The 18,796-nt window shown below is 38.5% G+C and overlaps 1 protein-coding gene across 1 annotated transcript in view; it reads left to right on the forward strand.

The window, feature by feature from the left end:
- PIP4K2A (phosphatidylinositol-5-phosphate 4-kinase type 2 alpha) overlaps positions 1–18,796 on the forward strand; it is a 116,881-nt gene that overhangs the window by 13,081 nt on the left and 85,004 nt on the right. The gene's annotated exons all lie outside the window — the stretch shown is intronic.

Genomic DNA, 18,796 nt, shown 5'->3' on the forward strand with positions numbered 1-18,796 from the left:
CTAAACCGTATTATACTTTTAAAAACATGCAATGTCTTTTACACTAGCTTCCAGGTGAGTTTTCACATATATCTAATATCTTAACATTTGTGTAAGGGTGGATAAATGCTTATAGTGTCGCCCTCCGTATTTAACACTGTTTGGGATTGTTTTGTCATAATTGCTTTTAAAAACTAAAACTTCAGAGACCTTTTCTGAATAAGCCTCACGAAACAGGAATAAAAATGCTCAGCTTTTACACTATTGGAACATAAAAGTGAACAGTATGATGTGAGTCACACCAGTTCCACTGCGTAACTGAGGGTAGCTTGCAAAATCTTCTAGAAATAGACTAGTCAAAAGGCTAGTATTGCTGAATTTTACTGTATCTTCCAGGACAGAACAGCTAATGATCTGCCTGATTAGCCTGTCACTTTGTGAAGTGCCTTCCAGAGTGCCTTCAAGTTCCTATCCACTTGCATATTTCTGTTTAAGTAATGTAAGTAGGAAAGTGCTCTGGAGAACAACTTGGTTGGGCCTTCTGGTAGAACTGGCAGGATTCACTGTTGAACTAGCTACTTATTTCACAGCTCCCTCTGAGTAGACAGCTTTGCAATTACATTGTGAAGGCATATTAAATGAAACAGTGGTAGATAGGTACACCACCTAGTAAAACAAATCTGAAATAGATCTTTGCACCTAGGCTAGTCACACTGGCTCAGTTTATAGGCAGTGGAATCCATGCTTCAAAGAGTGCACAGGTGACTAATCAGGTGGAGATGCTTACTGTGTGGAGGTCTGAAACTTTGGAAAGATTAATTCCTATGCAAAATATGAAAGAGACAAAAAAAAGTTATGTGAAGTTGCTTAGAGGCTGAGTTAAGCAAATGACCAATAAAAAGTCTTCACAACATCATTCATCATCTTTAACTATCCAGGCCATGCTTGTGGAATAGTTGCATTGCTTTTTTGCAAATAGTGCAAATATTTCACGTGTTAATATACACAACTTTAATGGAAATGACAAGGAAGATGTCACTGTGAATTCTAATGCTATGAAACTAAAAGCATTTACTTCATCTTGTTAACTTTTATGCCATGATTTACTAATGAATTATTTCAAGTGTTCTTCCCCTCTGCCCCGAGATATTTAAGTTCAGGAAGCCCAAAATGGGTAACCTGAAGCCAATAAAGCTTCAATGTGATCACTCCCCTGCCAAAGATCTTCAAACTCTAAAGCTAGTATTGCATCTTCCCTGTCCCCACTGACGAGGGGAAGGGAATGTGTCCAAGGACAGAGGGGAGTTGCAGGGGGATTTGCATGTTTTGGAACAGATTTTTGCTTCTCAGATTTCTGAGATTTCTTATTTGTTGAATAAAGATATAACTTCATAGTCAGAGTGAACTAAAGTAACTGAACTGCAGTACAAAGGGATGGTCCTGCCTGAGCCTTTGCATTAGTGCTCCCAAGCCTGGGAGAGCCCTTCTGCCAGCAGCAACAGGAGTGTGCCCACACAGTCAGCCAGGGCACCTGTGTGTCCAGCAGGAAACTAATCTGGGGTGAAAAAGGGGCAGGAGGGCAGCAGGGGAAGAGAGAAGACAGGTATGTGATGTGAGTTGTTTTGTTTAATTAGCAAATTGACTTAGTTTTCCTCCTGATCTTTTAAGCACTAGTACTAGCACATAAGGGGAAAAGAATATGATGAGATTTTGGGCTATATTATTCCCCTTTGCATCAGCCTCAGTCTAAGCCAGTTGTGAAACAGTCCCCTCTAATTATTCTGGGATGAAATGATTTCTTCCTTGCATAGAGGCTAGTGTCTTCAAAACCTGCAAAGGGTTAATTTGATGATTAATGAGATGAGCAATAGAAGAAAAGTTGAAATTTCTTAACATCAGCTGCTTTTTAAAAATGTTTCTACATATTTCTGCTGTGTTTTAGACCTTGCAATCAGACTTGCCCTAATAAGACACTTTGAGCTTGTTGTCTTCTAGAAAACAAAAGACAAATTCCATATGATCAAGTATCTTCTTAATTAGTTTCACCCTTCTAAACATTTAATCGTGCTTGTACTCTGTGTCATGAAAAGAAGCAATAAAATGCAATGACTCTGATTTTTCCAGTTAAAAATCAGCTCTTAGTGGAAATGTTTTTCAGATTTTTTTTTTCTTTGCTGTAAACGCTAACTAACGAACATATAAAGGAAATGAAAGTGCAATCTTTGTGGTTTTTTTTTTAATTGTTTGGAATACTAGTAGTCCAAATACACAGCACTTCTCTTAAATCCTGGAAACGTTTCTAATTTGTCATAGTAGGTTTAGGCTTGGTGTCGCTCTCGCCCGTTGTTGAACCTGAAAATTAATACATTAAACTTAATCCATCTTAAAAGCAGTATTTAATGCTGCATTTTATGTGCGGTGAGTAGTACAAACTGTTCTGGATCTTTGTCATGAAACTGGAGAATACTTACCTTTTCTCAGTTAGCGCTCTGATATGAGACTCCTTCTTTGCAGTATGTAAGGCTATGGGAGGTCATCTTTACAGAAAAGGAATAGTATCTCTTGCACTCTCTCTCTCGCTTGTTCTTTTTTTCCTCCATGCTCCTAGTGTCTCCTGCCTTCTATTTTTGAATATGCGTCATCTAACAGTTCTGTTGCTGTGTCTCATCCCAGCCTGGGGTTGCATCTTGGAGTAAGCACAAAGCATCACTTGTGAGGAAAAGATGTAACTGTCTGCCAGATATATAGGGCTATATTAGCTTGTATGCATTTACGGTTTAGGGAATCTGAGTATATGTTGATTTCTCAATAGGAGTCTCAGAATGGATATCTTTAACTTGCAGTTCAGTTGCCTTGTGTAACTTCACTCTCACCTCCGTGCAACAGCAGGGGTTGTTGGTGTTAGTCCTCTTCTTTCCTTCCTTTTTTCATATAAAAAATGGTACCCTTGACTGAGCTATGTAACTTCAGAAGGAAAAATATCCTTTAGGGGAGGGGGAAGGTCTTTAGGAAATTAAGTAATTGGCTTGAGGTGGGATCTGGCAAAGTACCAGAGCTAGTACAAAAGGAATAGACAGAATTGCATGTCTGGGTGCTAGGAGTAGCTGGGAAATGAGTACTTCCCCCTTGCAATGGGAGCAAGTTGTTAGTTTAGTTTAGTATCTTGTGTAATTTCAGTCTCATTCTTTTCAATTTTAATGTCATTCATGCTGCGTATAGTTGCAAACTCTTGTAACAGCATTTCTCTAATTTCTCTAATTCTGCAAACGCACATAGTTTTACATGGGTAAAAATGTAAGAGTACTTTAGTTGAAGTAATATTAATGTTCCTGTGCAGCTACAGCGCACTGCTACATGTTTTATACGGTATATTTACTAATTAACTTACTTACTAGAAAACTTGTCTTCTACATCTAGACTGTTCAATACACCATTTTAACTTGTGTTTCAATCTCTTCTCCCTGCCACTCTCAGTTGTGCTTCAAATTCAAGTAACTTCTCCTCTGAGTATAAGGTAAAAGAATAAAAATTCTGGACAAGCCCTTTTCAACTGAAACTGTGGTACTCTTAGGCAGCAGGAACTGGTCTCTTTTTGTTACGTTGGGTCTGATTTACTGGATGATCAGACAAATACTAATGAAACTTTCTAGAAGACCAGAAACTAATGTGGCAAAAAATCTGTTTTCGGCTTTTGTTTTTTGTTCTTATTTTTTCTGAGTTAGTGGGTTGAGTTGGCTTGCTTTGTGATCAAATGGGGATAGTACAGGAAGGGGAAGAGGAAGTAAGACTGTTCTCACTTGCCAGGTGGCAAGCCCTTTAATTTGGCTCAGCCGTGAAGCAAAAGGCTGTAAAACAGTAGCCTGAGCTGATCTAACTGCTGGCTACTATGGTCCTGTCTCCATTTATCTTCTTTCTCTTGGATCAGTCTCCCCTAACCTAGCTCAACCAACAGACTGTTAAATGCCAGGCACTGTAGGAGTGCAGAACCTGCCATGCAGGTTGACTTAAGCTGCCATGGATTTGCAGCCAGAGGAAAAGTTGAGCAAAGTTAACACTGTAGGACTGTGTTGCGTTGCACGGTGAAGTCTTTTTTGTGTTTCAAGTGAGTATAAGGAATACTGACAAGGAGTATTTTCATTTTCTTACATTGTTGGGCTTCCTTACATCAAACCTGATACTTACCAATACGTAAGTACTAGTGTGCTTTCAATCCCAGGTTCTAGACTATGTATGAGTTGCAGTGTATCCGCTCTGTTTGAATGTTCTAGTTATTTTTCTTCAACAACAGCAAGTCTTAGTTTGGCTGGTGAATTCCTGGAGGTTGAATTAAGTCCGTGTGAGACTTACACATCTAACACTTTTGGATTATTTGGTGTTCTCTTGCTCTCACTCTCTCTCACTCTTCCTTTTCTTCCTCTCCTGCTATTTAAAGCAGGGACCAAGTGGCTTTGCTACCAACCTAAGCAGTTTAAAAAGTGAAGTCCTCTTGTTTTCTGTAGACAACACCACTGACTCAAAGTTCTGTGCGGCAAATTGTTGAAGACTAGGAAAGTATTGGGGGAACATTGCTACGTATTTGCTTTTTTCCTCTTTCTCTCTGTTCAGTTTCAGCAAGATTTCTTGGGCTAACTTTGTATGGATATTCTTGCACTTCTGAGAGAGTAGTTCTCTTAATTCTGTTATTGGTGGTCTAGCCAACAGCAGATAAGAAATACTGCTTCTATGTGTCCACCGGTTCCTCTTTGCTTTAACTGAAGCTGCAGTGGCACTACTTTGAATTTGGTTATGGTAATTGAACATCACTTAATATAAAACATATCTGATTTTTTCTAGTTAGTAACATGGACTTACGGAGCGTCCATGTGGTCATGTACAAGTGTGTACATGCATTACCTGAAAATCTGTAATATCCTCCAGGATATTCCTACCTTGTTGTGGGAGGAAAGTAGAGTGTGTGGCATGTTTTCTTTTTGTTTCTGGGGACAGAACAGAGGAATACAAGGATCCTGCTGCCCCATGTAATCAGGTTTGTGAGCCAGTTCCCAAAGCTACTACTGAATATCAATCTATCTTTCTATACTGAAAACAAAACTAATCCATTAGTAAGATTTCACCTCACTTTTCCTCCCTGATTCATGGTATTGCCAAAACACTTGCAAACAGTCTTTGAGAGGACCAAACCACTGAGTCTGGCTCAGTTCAGAGAGGCAGTTTAGAAGTAATAAGATGTTTTCAGCAGGCTGCTTAGAAAAAGAACAGAGAAATGTGTAAGTGCATGCATGTGCAGACAACTAATTCCTTGAAAATATCAAATCCTGAGACTTCAAAGTCACTATTTAAAGCTAAGGACTGCCAGGATTAACTTCCCTGTCTATCATTGCTTTTGCAAGTTGTCTGAGTCATAGCCGTCTACCTCTAGGGTTTTTTTTTTTTCTCCTTTTCATATGCTTTCATAACCTGGATGTTCTCTGATATCTTAGATCAATAAAATACTATCTGAAGGTCTCCAGAGAGAATTTTAACTACATGCAATGGAGATGTAGCACTTCTCAACTTTTTCAGGATATGGCTGGACTAGGTTATCTCATTCTGATGCTGTATCATAAGGACTTTCAGTTATTTTGATTAGTTTCAACGCTTTCCTTCTCCTTCCAGCATTTTCCTCACAATGGTATGGTAGCAGCTATCTATTAGTGCATGTCCTGGCTCTGACAAGCAGGAAGCCTGAATGAGGCTTTTGGAGAAGAATTCTGGTGCTGGGCCTTGGCATTCTTGTAGAAAGTACTGGCTAATCCAGGAAATATCAGTTGATGAATTTTCTGCGAGCTTTCATTCGTTCTCTATAGGTCATATTTCATACCTGAGTTAAAATTTTGGATGCTAGCTATAATATGTTAATGTTAGGTGTGACTAGTGCCTTATTTTTCTATGGTTTGAGAAGCTTGGAAACGTAATGGTTAGTAGCAGCTTTGCAAAATGTGCTAAACATCTGAAATTTAGATGACATTAGGTATATCTGCATATGTCTGTAAAGTACAAATGTAGTGGCGGTTAGGTAGCTACGTTTTTATGTGTGCAACAAAAGAAAATTGTAAATGCTATACCAAAAGTAGCAAGTGGCATAATCAAATACAACACTAATTTCAGTGGACTTGAATACAGTTGGCTATCTTGGCATGCAGCCAAGGACACAGGCGGCTTCTGGAAAATTTCCAGGTGCTAATGGAGCATGTGTATTTTGATTGAATTTAACTATGGCCAGTGACTCTTGGTCTTCATCTTTTTGTATGTATTAAAATGCATGTTTTTTCCAAGTATTAATGTTTTATTTAAAATACTATTTGAATGCTCAAGGGCATACAGAATCGTCATGACATGGATCTCCTATTTGCTGAGCGTAACAGGGGCTGAAACATCAATGTTGAATGAGTGAGAGAATGCAGTCTACTGCATTACATTTTCTAAGACTATGCTATGAAAACAAAACTAGACATTCTAAAAGCCTTGAAATATTTCTTTGTTTTGGCAGCTTCGCATCCTCCCAAGAAAAACTACTGCATTAGTTATATGAAGTCTGTTCTATTGTTGATTTAATGAACTGTTTAGGGGGGAAAAAAACCCTAATATAGCAGAATTGTGGTCTGGTGTACGGAGCCTTTGACAAGACTGTAAGCTTGTAATTTGGACACAAGCTGCTGGATCAATTATCTGGTCATCCGTTTTACTACTAGTGAAATTGCTGTAAAGAAATGGGATGATAATGTAATCCTTCATACTTCAAGATCTGTCAGTGCAGGGAAGAAGAACATATTAAAGCAAGGTAGTATGAGGAGGTTATTCTTAGTTTGATTTGCAAGAAATGAAAAACTCAAATTTCAGACACCAAAGAATAAATAGTTAGGAATTGCTAAGCAAATGTGAAAGACAAGAATAATTCTGCAAGGAACTTCCTGTTAAAGTACTTATCCAAGCACTTTTACTTTGATACCGTAACTAGTTTGGGAGATGGGACAAGTAGTTTACTATAGCATTCATGTGAGTGCTGGTATGATGTTTAATATTGATATTCTGGCTAATGTTCAAGTATTACTTCCTCTGGGCTCAAGATGGGTGCATCCCTCTGAGTAAGTGGACAAGCAAGGGCTTCTTCAAATACGTCAATAGCAAAAGGAAGACTAGGGAAAACGTGGGCCCGCTGCTGAATGGGGCGGGTGCCCTGGTGACAAAGGATACAGAGAAGGCAGAGTTATTGAATGCTGCCTTTGTTTCAGTCTTCACTGCTAAGGCCAGCCCTCAGGAATTCCTGACCCTGGAGACAAGAGAGAGAGTCTGGAGAAAGGAAGACTCTCCCTTGGTGGAGGAGGATCAGGTTAGAGATCACTTGTGCAAACCTGACATCCACAAATCCGTGGGCCCCGAGGGGATGCACCCACGAGTGCTGAGGGAGCTGGCGGATGTTATTGATAGGCCATTCCATCATCTTGGAAAGGTCCTGGAGAGCAGGAGAGGTGCCTGAGGACTGGAAGAAAGCCAATGTCACTCCAATCTTCAAAAAGGGCAAGAAGGAGGAGTCAGGCAACTACAGGCCTGTCAGCCTCACCTCCATCCCTGGAATGGTGATGGAACAGCTCCTCCTGGAGGTCCTCATTAGGCATCTGGAGGACAAGAAGGTGATCAGGAGTAGTCAGCACGGATTCACCACAGGGAAATCATGCTTGACCAATCTGATAGCCTTCTATGACGGAAGGACTGGCTGGGTAGATGAGGGCAGAGCAGTGGATGTTGTCTCCCGGGACTTCAGCAAGGCTTTTGACACTGTCTCCCATCACATCCTCATAGGTTAAACTCAGGAAGTGTGGATTGGATGAGTGAACAGTGAGGTGGCTTGAGAACTGGCTGGATGGCCGAGCTCAGAGGGTTGTGGTGAATGGCGCAAAGTCTAGTTGGAGGCCTGTAGGTAGCAGTGTCCCCCAGGGGTCAGTCCTGGGTCCACTCTTGTTCATCGTATTCCTCGATGACCTGGAGGAAGGGACAGAGTGCACCCTCAGCAAGTTTGCTGATGATACTAAACTGGGGGGAGGGGCTGACACACCAGAAGGCTGTGCTGCCCTTCAGAGGGACCTGGACAGGCTGGAGAGCTGGGTGGAGAGGAACCTCCTGAAGTTCAACAAAGGCAAGTGCAAGGTCCTGCCCCTAGGCAGGAATAATCCCATGCACCAGTACAGGCTGAGGGTTGACCTGCTGGGAAGTAGCTCTGCCGAGAAGGACCTGGGAGTGCTGGTGGACAACAAGTTGACCATGAGGCAGCAGTGTGCCCTTGTGGCCAAGAAGGCCAATGGTATCCTGGGGTGCATGAGGCAGAGTGTTGCCAGCAGGTGGAGGGAGGTGATCTTGCCCCTCTACTCAGCCCTGGGGAGGCCTCCCCTGGAGTACTGTGTCCAGTTCTGGGCTCCCCAGTACAAGAGAGAGATGGCACTACTGGAGCAAGTTAGCCTGGAGAAGAGAAGACAGAGGAGATCTGAACGATGAGTACAAGTATCTAAAGGGAGGATGTCAAGAGGATGGATCCAGCCTCTTCTCCGTGGTGCCCAGCAACAGGACAAGAGGCAATGGGCACAAACTGAAACGCAGGAAGTTCCATCTGAACATGAGGAAAAGCTGCTTTCCTGTGAGGGTGCCTGAGCACTGGCACAGGTTGCGCGGAGAGGTGGTGGAGTCTCCTTCGCTGGAGATGTTCAAACCCGCCTGGACGTGATCCTGGGCAATATGCTCTAGAGGACCCTGCTTGAGCAGGGAGGTTGGACTAGATGATCTCCAGAGGTCCCTTCCAACCTCAACCATTCTGTAATTCCATCTGAACATGATCATAAGGAGTAGGTGGCTATATTTTGGAGTAGTTCAGCTCTCAACATAGAAAGACAGTAGGACTTTTTGTATTAATGGGTTGTCAGGTTAAGAAGTCAGTCTAATTTTGCTCAGGAGCAATAAAAGGTGAGGTAATGCTTTCTTCTGGAAAACATCTTAAACAGATAATTGACCTGAAAACACCACTACCTAACTATCTGCAAAAATGAACGGATGTGCCTTGGTAAACTTCTGAAGACAAGTGTTGGTGGTAAGCCTTCAAATAAGACTGTAGCTTTAAGGGGTGACTTATTTTTATCTGAATGATTTAAGAAACTCTTGATTCTTGGTCCTTGCACAACTGTATTTTATTCCCAGTTACTGGTATATAACTATACCATAACTGCAGTTACGCTGCTGATGTTCTCTGTTGTGTATAGAAGGGTTTAAGTTTCAGTGAACTGCCCTTGTCATGCCATTAGTCTTGTTAAATTCTGCAATAAAATTTGCAAGGTTTTTAACGTGCTGTTGTTATATCTGCTGTGTCCTCTTGTCATGGAGGTCTGTGAACTTTAAATCACCTTTCCCCCCCCCCCCCCTTCATGAAGAAGTTGTCTCTGACTGGGATTCATTATTGCATTTATTTCTCAAGTCTGTCTTTTGATCCTTAAACCAGTTCGTAAAATTCATTTTCAAGTCAGCTGGACTGGCTCTTTTGCAAAGAAGTGTTGGAAATGCATAGGCAGAAGCTTATTTCTGTGTAGCAAGGCTTCTAAGTTCCTGTTAAACTTTACTGTATAGCGGATAAGACCACAGCAATATTTAGTATACTGAATCTTCAAACAGGAGTCCTTTGTTTTTGCTATGCATTTTTTGAGTGTTTTTATACTGAAGGAGGTGAATCAAGACTGTATACTGAAAGGAGAATTCTGCAGTGGGCAGAATTCTACCATCACTATCCCAAAGATGAGTGTGTATCGTGCAGAGGGGACAGAAGATAATTTATATTGAGGCCTACGCAATTTAATGTAAAACTAGGGAGCTGCATTCTAATCCTGATTAAAAAAACTTAACCTTAAGTGGCTTGACCAGCAACATTGTTTTGTGCATTATGTATAGAATAATTTCAATGTATTTTAAAGCCAATGCTCTTCTAGTCTGAAGAAATATTGAGTTCGTGGAAGTTAAGAGTGAATGTTAGGGAATATTAAATCTGCCAAATACTAAAATCATCTTATCTTTAACCATTGAATATTTTGAGGAAGACTAAAGAAATAAAAATTGAATTTATTCTTAATATTCCTGAATCTTCATTGTGCCTAGTGGATAAATCAGGGTATGAAGATAGGACATTGGAACTGTAAGGTAAACTGTTTTGAAATGCATTATCCTTATGGTAAGCAATATTATTCTAGAAAACTGGTGAAAAAACTAATTCTGTAGTTAATAGAAATTTTAATGTTATGGAGTGAACTAATTGCATAACCCTCTTTCGAAAGCATAAGAAGTAGCGCACGGTTTGCAGAGTGAGTGTAGGGGGAAAAACAGACAATATTAGGACTGCAAGGCACTGTTCAGGCCTTTCTAGCTCTTAAAGATGTGATTTTAACTGTTTTTTTGGTGCAAGTTTTGTTTCATAATTTGAATGCAACTGACCTCATATTTTTTTCTTTCTTGTGTAAGGGCTTTGTATAAAAACGATGATAGTTACCAGGCACTCACACTGTAGTAACAAGTATACATGAACTGACACCTGAAACAGGGTAGAAGAAAAGTTGTTCTTGAATGTTGTTGATGCCTTAATTCTTTTCAAGGAGAGTTTTACCTACCTGACCAATCAGAACTGATCCTTTTGAAGTTATGGTATTGAACAGGTCCCTGAGTTGATAACACAAAGCATTCCTGTATCAAGCTAGTATTGTGAAGGGAGCAGCAAGTATGTATTTAGGATCATTTAGTGCTTCTTAACAAAACACAGTTTTTTACTTTGTATCTGATGACCTGTTCTCTTTCTCTCTCTCTCTTTTTTTTTTTTTTTAATTCTGGATTTAACTCTTGTTTTCCAAATATTACCACCTCTTTCCCCTTGCTCTGTTATAGCACAAACCTAAGAAATAGAATTTTTGCCTCACCAAAACTGGAGATAACGATCACTTCAACTCGTTCTATTCTTTCCTTTTACAGAAAGCACTGAAAGAGTAGTACCATGCCCAGATTCTGGTCTGACTCTGCCTTTTTTTTTTTTTTTTTTTTGTGCCTAAATCACTAGAGAACACTTGTTTACAGTGGTAGTCAGTGTATGCAGGCTTGGTAGAGAAATACTTCAAATACGTGAGTATTTGCAGCGTTCTCTATGCAATATCCCTTATAATTTTGAAAGACTGTTTAGGTTGCCTTTAGTCTGATCAGGGCATTCATTTTCTGAATTACTGCAACTGTTTTCTGGTTGACGTAAAATGAAAGAAAGGTGAAACGGAGCATGGAAAATGCAGTGGAAGGAAGCTGATACTTAACAAGAAGTGACATAGTGTCTATAGTGTAGCCATGTGGATCTAGCTACTCTTACTCCAAATTGTATTGGCTTAAGCATGATAAGAGTTACAAATAGGAACAGTGTCTATAAATGTTTGGTCCTATACTTTTGTAAGTGGAGTCTCCAGACTGGATTATTAATTATTTCAATAAGTTAATTTTCTTCTCCATTCCACCTTTAAGCAACCATGGAAGAAGACATATTTTATCAAAAACAAAGTACTGTAATTAAAAAATGAAATTTTGGACATTTGGATGGCTTCTATTCCAAAAAGAAAACAGACAAAAAATAACTGATATGAAAGGTCCTCTTAAACACTTTAGCTGTAAACTGCAAGTTTGTTTTAGCTTTTGCTAGTTTGTTTCCTTATGCCTTAAAGGGTTGGCTTTTTTCCCCTCTGTGCTGGAATCTGTAGGTATGTCCAGACATTAGGTCTGTGAGAACTCTGGCATACCTAGCTGCACTGGGATAGGCACTCTGCGATACATGTTGAGCTTTTATCTGCTGTCTTGAAATAGCTAGCATGATCCAAAAGGACTTAACAAAACACACTTTTGCCTGATGTTTGTGTCTGTGAATGTGTCAAAAGCAATAATGTTTGCTTTATAAGGCACCTTAAATGAAACTTCAGAAGGATTAAACTGGAAAGTGGAATGCTGGGCTATATACTTCTATCAATATAGCTGTAAAACTCTCTGCATTGTGTGAATTGTCCCAGGTAAGTATACAGTAGTATCACCTGTATCCATTATAGTTGCTTCCTGTTGTTCACCCACTTATTCAGTGGGTATGTCTGACCAAAGCAGAAGGGTCAAGTAACTTAAAATATCATCAGCTTTAGTCGCAAAACAGCGTCGTATTATTTACTTATGTTACTGATACCCATGATCAGTGGATATATTAACGTTATAAATGAGGTTAGCAAAAAATCCCTGAGAAACATGATGGCTCCAGTTGCAAACCCATGTATGTGGGACGATACATGTTAAAAATCAGGAGTTACTGGTTGCTTTACGAGGTGCTTCAGCTCAGAATCTGTATAAATCTGATCTCCAGAGTTAAGTACAGCAAATATGTGCTGAAAATGGTCTTAATAGTCTGCTCCTTGATTTTTTTTTTTTTTCATTGTACAACAGCAGGTAAATTGTCTAATGCTGAGACTGAGTTCTCTCCATTTGAGACTTGGCTGGTGAATGCATGGCTGCAGAGTATAGGCCAATCCTGCCTTTTTAGGATCTGTGGCCCTCTGAACAATAGCAGGAATGCCATTAAATGTGGGCTTACCTGAGGAGAAGAATGAGATTCTCATACTGCCAGAGAGATGATCTGGATCTCAGGAGCTGTGCTGTGGTGGTCACAAGTAGTTTGACTGCTTTGCTTTACTATCAGCAAATAAGGAAGGTAAGCAACTCAACTGAGCTTGAATTGCTGTGCAAGATGCTAATTTAGCACTGGCCCTGATATCTTATGCTGTGTTGCAGCCTGTGTAGCCATGGGGTTTGTTCTGTAGTGCTCCTCCCCCCCCCCCTTTTTTTTTCTTCCCCTTCTCCTTTTTACATCAGACTTCAGACATACTAGCAATAAAAGCAGAGGATTATGGAAGTATTTTTCACGCCTTTATTTCAGAAGCTTGAAAAGAATGGTTCTGTTCCATCTGCTTTTGGCTGGTATACTCAGAAATCCTTAACTCTTCATTTTAAAGCTCTTCTGGATATTTAGACACTTCTCTAGATACTTAAAAACTTCTCCAGAATCCATAAAGCAAGCAAGAGCTTGAATCTCTTTCCTCCCTGAGACATCCCCCCCTGCTAGCTTTCTGTACATGAAACTTTGTACACAAGGAAAATTCCTCAACACATTTGTTCCTGTCTAGGCCTTGCTCTTGCTCTACTTCTCATGGGGAGCCTGATGCTCGCTTCCTCAAAAGCTACTTATTTTACACTCTGTTCATTAAAGATATATCTTATTTCACTTGCATGGGGAACAACCTATGTGATTAAAAGCAAAAACAGGCCAGATTTCCAGCTATGCTGCATATTGTAGTGCCACGACCTGAGCACTCAGAAACTACTAGCTTACCTATATTCTATTTCAGATATGTGTTTTCACTTGCACTGTAATGAAATTTCATCTTCCCCTCCTCCCTAAACTCCCTTACTGCTATAGATTTCTGAGCTGTCAAACACTTGAAATGAAAATAATTGGTAGTGCTGCTATATCTTATCCCACAAGTGTGAATTCATCAGTATTTAAAAATAGGCATATATTTAGCCATCTGCAAAGGACTTTTAAAATAAAGTGATAGCAGTGAGATGCAAGCATCAGTACTACCCATGTAACTGATCACATCTTTGAGCACAAACGTGCTGTTCTCCCATTTGAAAACGTATGTTTCCTAGGTCAACTTGTGTTGAATAAAGCGTTTTGAAGCCTTCTAAACCTTATCTTGAGTTAGTATGTGTGCTATGTATGATCAAAGTGATGGCAATGTTTTTTTGAGAGTAGTTCACAAGTAAAAAGCTCAAGACATGCACTTCATGGTAATAGTCTGGATTTAGAAAGAAAGAAAAATGTTTTTATCGTAGATTGTTTTATGTAGTAGATTGTTTTGTCAGTAATCCACATGGACCCTGTCTATAAAGGTGTGTCAATCTCTATTTGAATTTATTGACTTTCATTGAACCACTCCACTGCTTGGATGATAAAGGATTTTTGTTTTTTTTTGTTTTTGTTTTCTTTTTTTTTTCTTTTTTTGGAAATTCACATATAAATTACTTCTGTGGAGACTGGATTTATTCTAATGCTGGTGTATTGCAGTGAGGGAGGGGGTTGGCCAACAAATAAAGTTCAGCTACAGCTTAAGTCACTGCCAGAATTTTTTTAAGAACCATAAATATAACTTTAATGTATATATGCTTGTGTCTGTGGATGTTTTGGGTTTTTTTATTTGTTGCTTTTTCTCTCTCTCTTTCTAATATCTAATTTGATATGTTTTCACTTCACTTTGAAAGGTGAATATGGAAGAAGTTTTATAGAACCTTGCACCTTTGGACTACCTAATTCAAGTTTATCTAAAACTTATATATTGAAAATAGTACTCTTAATATGACTTTAGAAGAGGTGTACGTTTAGCTCTTCAGATATGTAAGCTAACAATAATCTTTGATTACAAATCGTTGTGACGTACTATAGACTCCATTGCTGTCTATATTAGCAAGAAGAGTAACTGGATTTTAAACTCTCAAGGTGATAGAACTCTGCTTTGTCAATGACAAGCTGTTGCTGCTCCAGTTCATCATGAATATTTTATATAATGTTTCTTCAGCTTTAAATTATAATGACTTCTTATAGCACAATAGAAACTTAATTGAATTCTAATGGTTTTGCTGTAGTGTATTTCAAACAAATCCAAAAGTGATACTAACATTGTTTTTGTTGTGTTTCTTTTGCTTGCCTTAAAGGCATTCCTGACTAATTCTTTGCAGTTTGGTTATAAGTTTTATTTTCGTTACTAAAATAGTCCAACTAAAAATGCTACTGGTGAAGAAATATTGCAAGAAGTTACTCATGAGTTCACTCTGGGGCACTACTCTGATGCAATTTAACAAGTCCTTTATCAGTTTAACCTGTGAGACGTGAATCAATTTTGTGCGAGATACTCTACAAACGGTTCATCATTGTGAATGAGGAAGAGAGGCAACTGATAATCAAGACCAGTGTTTAGTCCCTGCTTTGCCATCTAATCTTGGTGCTTTCAGAATATTCATCTGGATAATGGAAATGATGCATCTTACTTTGCTTTGTAAATTGGTCTGCAACAGACAAATGGAAAGCACAATTGAAGAATTTATTGCAAGAATAAGTCTTGTCCTTGCCCTTTACATGCCATTTCAGTTAAAATTAAAGATTCTGTCTCCTTGATTCAAGTAGTATAATCAGCTGCTAGGTTAATATTGTTCCCCAACCAGCCACAACACAGAATTTTTGTAGCCAAACAGTTTCGCACCTTTGTTTTAAGTGCTGTGTCATTCAAAAGTGACTGAATGCTTGCCTGTATGGACCACTGGCTTGCTTTGGTGTATATATTTCTGGTGCTGTGCTAGCTCCATCTCATTCTCCTTTCTGAAATGCTAACTAAAATCTAATCTTGCATGGACTGATATCACAATTTTTTTTTTACTTTGTGTGTTGAAATTGCAGCTCATTCTTATGTATCTCTTTTTTTTTTTCCTAAAGCTTTATCTGAGGAGATGAATAAATTGCAAAATTATGAGAAGTGACCTTTTATTCAGATTAGTATATGCTCTTTGATATCAAAGTCCAAAGCTGCCACTTGTTCTATTTGAGATTTAATGGAAAGAATGTAAGGCTTAAGTGAAATAAAGGAATCACAAAGAGTGGTCAGAGTTGGATGCTAGGTAATCTCTTTACACAGTCTAACAAAAACACACTGCTTTGATGTTTTTACTTAAGCTACAACAGGATTTGAGCAGAGTAACTAATTTGATTTTTGTGACATAATCTATCAAAGTATTAAAATAACCAGTGATTACTTACCTGCTTCTGTATAATGTGTGATGTGTGCAGTTAAGACTTCCTGGTTATTGTACTCTTTTCTTTTGTTATTTATGTGGCAGTCTTTGTTTATTACTGATAGGAATATTTTGATAAACAAAGCAGACTTTTCACGTAGCAGTATAAACTTTACATGCCTTGCATTCAAGGTATTTTATAGTGGATTTGAAGTCCTGGATGGTGTGTAATCAAATTCTGTTGCCCTCCAATCATAAAAAAACACCTTATGTGCTATGTAAATGTTTAAGACCAAAATTGCACAGTTAGATTGGACTGTAAAACCTTAAGGGGGATGGGGAACCTTGTATTTTAGGGACCAATTGGCTTGGAATAAAGAAACTGCTCACTATTCAATTGCTTGTGGAATAGATGACTTGAAAAACTAGTAATTGATATTGCTGAAAACTAGACATACTTCTCAGTTAAAAAAAAAAAAAAAAAAAACTCTTAAACCTCACTAATCTTACCATATGCGGTATCAGTTATAAATAACTTTCCATGTATTCTCAACAGTCTGTCACTTTAGTTGCTATGTCTGAGAGAGGATGAAAATGTACTCTATTTTCCTTTGTGTGATAACCGCTCCCTTTTTCTGTGTTACTTCATTGTTATTTTGTTTGTTTGAAATTCAGGCATGTTACCTATGCAGCAAGGAACTATGATCCTATTGTTCTCTTACATCTTTATATGACTGCTTTTTTTTTTTTTTTTCTCCCTATGATTTTGCTTTTTAGGGTCAGTTGCTGTAAGCAAGCATTCTGTGATAAAAGTTGTACTGAATAGTCTCTTCTGGTTTGGAATTGAATCATGCAAATATAAAATTAAATGAAAAGCTGCCATGAGGGTTTATACCAGTTTCTTTAAACCTATGTTTTCATTTTTGTTTTGTTTGTTTCTATATTTTATTTTAAATATAGAATGTAGATTCTATACTTCGTGGAAGTGTTTTTGTTTGGTAGCCTGTGATACTTGATAATGGTTTGATTCCTCTGGAACGAGGAAGCAATTCCTAAATTCTTCTTTAACTCTATTTCCAGCTACATTCCAAACTTGTGACCCTTCGTTTGTGAAATACTGGTGTTTGACTTGTGTTTTTATGTCCGTGGTCTGTCTCCTGTCACACAACCCCTTGGTCCAAATGATTTGTATACCACTTTTGGGAGGAGAAAAGGCTGCTAGAAATTTGTCTTTTTTTTCTTTCTCTCTGAGTCTTTTAGTCTGCTCCTAGTTTCTTGTGCATGGGATATTTTTGACTAGTAAAACAAGTCGAAGATAGAATTTATAAATTCTATCTGAACTGAAGGACTGAGCTAAAGAACAAGTTCTCCTCCATGCTTTACAAAGTATGCTGTATTGCAATAAGACACATTGCTTTTACTCTTGTTTAGTCAACTTGAATCACCTGAATATATAAAAGCAGCATTTGTTTGACTTTACATCTTCCTTGACTATCTGCAACAGTGAACGGAGCAGTTCCTGGCACATCAGGACTACCAAACGCATCAGTTGCTTCTGTGACTCAGTAAACATCAGGTTTCACTAATATGAAGAAGTTTGTTTTATTCTTTTAAGAAATGGCATCTCATTCCAGTAATACAGAGGGCAAAACTAACTCCATTTAGTGGCCCTGGAAAAAAATCCTGTCTCTATCAGGAGACTTCAAATCCATGGTTTTATTTGGGATTTTTAAGGTGTTTAAGGGTCATAATAGGCTCATCCCTTTCCCTTGCCCCTGAATGCTTACTTCCTACTCTAAAGCCATTAACTTACACTTATATAACACCCATTCCACGCAGAGGGTTGCTATGTTATGCTAGCACATAGCTGGCCATTTTTTGTTTTTATTGTAAATTACTTTTAAGATTTTGAAGTGCGTAGAAGAGAAGCTAGGCTAGAGTTCTATTCTGTGGTATCTGTAGTTTGCTCTCTGGTATCCTGGAGTGTCTTGTTAGGTCCAGTAACACATGTGTTTGTAATCATTTAGAGATAGGTTTCCAAACTCAATTTAAAAAGAAATAAATTTTTTTTTTTAATAATTCAGGATCAGGAAGAGCAGTATTTGTTAGCCAGGATCATTAGAAGTGGGTGAGAAGAAAATTGTATTGACTTGCAATCATTTTGTTTCATTTTAAGAGATTATTAAACATCTATAACATTTTTATTAATAAAGAGACCTTTCAGTAGCTCATATTGCACAGCTTAATTCAGTTATTCCTGAATAGAGACTGTAAATATCCATTTCAAAAAAAAAAAAAAGTTGATATCCATGTTTATCACCGAGTCACCAATATCACCAAGGAGGAAAATCTTTCCAATTAGTTTTGTCGTCTTTTAAGTATTCCTGGTGAAACAAATGGCTGTCCTGAGGTAGGTGTACAATCACAGCAGGAGAGGAAGCTAGATTTTCCTCTCAGCTGAATGCCAGTCCATGTGGGAGGGGAAACAGAAACTGATAAGCCTCAGTATCTCAACTGCCCCCCACCCCATTTATAAGTCTTTTGGTCTAATACCCACTACCTCCTACCCTCTCCTTTTCTTTAGCTGTTGTTCCCCATTCGTTCTTTGTCAACAGTTCCATGCCCATTCCACCAGCACTCCCAGTAAATGTAAATGCATATAGCTTTATTTTTCTCTCCTGAATTTAGTATTTATTCCTACATTTTTACCAAATTAAAAAAAAAATAAAACAGAAGGTGATTTTATTAAAATGTCTTCAGCTTTTTCGCAGGCTTCTTTCAAGATGTGCCTTTCAGAGAGCTAAGAGGAACCTGCAAGGGCTTTTCGTATACAGAAGGAGACTTTTTTACTTTACATTTGATATCTGTGTCTCATGGAAGTAATCTGTAAACTAGATGGCTAGAATAC

Source organism: Struthio camelus, chromosome 2, assembly GCF_040807025.1.
Source record: "Struthio camelus isolate bStrCam1 chromosome 2, bStrCam1.hap1, whole genome shotgun sequence".
Classification (NCBI taxonomy): domain Eukaryota; kingdom Metazoa; phylum Chordata; class Aves; order Struthioniformes; family Struthionidae; genus Struthio; species Struthio camelus.